Source organism: Chaetura pelagica, unplaced genomic scaffold (genome assembly GCF_000747805.2).
Source record: "Chaetura pelagica isolate M959 unplaced genomic scaffold, ChaPel_1.0 scaffold270, whole genome shotgun sequence".
Taxonomy (NCBI): Eukaryota; Metazoa; Chordata; class Aves; order Apodiformes; family Apodidae; genus Chaetura; species Chaetura pelagica.
In genome coordinates this window covers 466053-467542 of record NW_009951925.1, presented here as the reverse complement: position 1 = coordinate 467542, position 1490 = coordinate 466053, and positions in this window count along the sequence as shown.

Sequence of the window (1490 nt, the reverse complement as noted above, 5' to 3'; positions counted from 1 at the left end):
TGCCCGGAGAGCCGCCCCATCCTGGCTGGGACCCACTGGTGGCTGCAGCCACCTTTGCGGGGACGCGGCTCAGCTGACACCATCAAGCCCAAGTCCCACCCTGGGGCTGGGGGGCAGCACTGGACTGGAGAGCCTGGTGAGGGCCGGGGCCCCCAAGGCCGGCAGCCTGTACATACCCATCTAGAGATCTATACATACTGTACAGAGAGCGACTATATAGAAATATCTATACTGTACCATAGGCAGCGGCACCAGCCCCGGGCTGGCTTGTACATAGTCAAACGTGTTGGATTTTCCTCGTCTTCTGTGAAGACCCGACCTATGCAAACGCACAGACACTTTTTGGGGAAAAAAAAACAAAAGAAAACAAAAACAAACTCAACCTTTTTTTCAAGTGCTTTGGCTGGTGATTTTCATATTCTGCTCTTAGTCTATAAAAAAAAAACCCAAAAAAACAATAAAAGGATAAAAAAAACTGCCAACCCCTGTCACGGTGACGTGCAGTGGTCCCAGTCAGCTGTTGGCCAGCCCAGCTCTCCGGTGCACTGGGCTCTCGTGAGGGTGGCAAGTGCCTGGTGCTGACCTTCACTGTGCTGCCCACCTCCCCAAGCACAACAGCTGCAGCCATGGGCTCACTGCTGCTGGCAGGGAGGGCCGTTGGGGGGGGTGCAGGATGCTCCCCACCAGCTCTGCTCCCTGTTGACCCCAGGCACCAGCACAGAGCACCCAGCAGGGATGTGGTGCTGCACTCAGGACAGCACGGCAGAGACCAGTGCCTGCAGGTAAGGGTGGTGCAGGGCTGTGGGCAGGACCCTTGTTGCATGTCCCCAGGGTCCCTGGGAGGTGGTGGCTGCAGCAGCCTGGGCAGGAGCACGCATAGGGGAGCCATCCTCACCATCTTCCTTCTCACCGTCATCGCCTTTCTCACCCTCCTCTCCCTCCTCACCAGCTGCATGGGGCCAGCGGGCTGTCACCCCGGTGTGCCCCAGGGCACTGTGGGAATCCCTGCATTGCCCCCACTGGCGCGTCTGGCTCTGCTGGGCATGCCAGCTCCTGCCAGCTCCCGCCGGTGTCGGGGGGACGTGGCAACATGCCTGTCTGTGCAGCAGCTCCAGCAGGATGGGGAGGAAGCCCTCAGCTTCCCCTGTCTGCCTTTGGTGCTGCCAGAGGGGAGTGGGCTGTGCCCAGGGACTCACTGCAGATTGGGTTACATCTGAAGGGTGTCATTGCGGAGTAGTAGGGTGCCCCCAGCCCCATAGCCAGCACCCCACAGACCCGTGGGTGCAGGGGAGCAGCTGTGCGGGTCCTGACCCTGCATCCCACAGGCCGGGGACTGATAATGCCCCAAGGTGGGGGGCAGCCACTCTCCCCACGAGGCAGTGTGGGACTAGGGGGGCTGCAGCCCCCATCCCGGTGGGTAGTGACATGGCCTGAGTCTGGGGATCCCCCCCATCCATCATGGTGGTGCAGCCACTCTCTCCCAGCCGGCC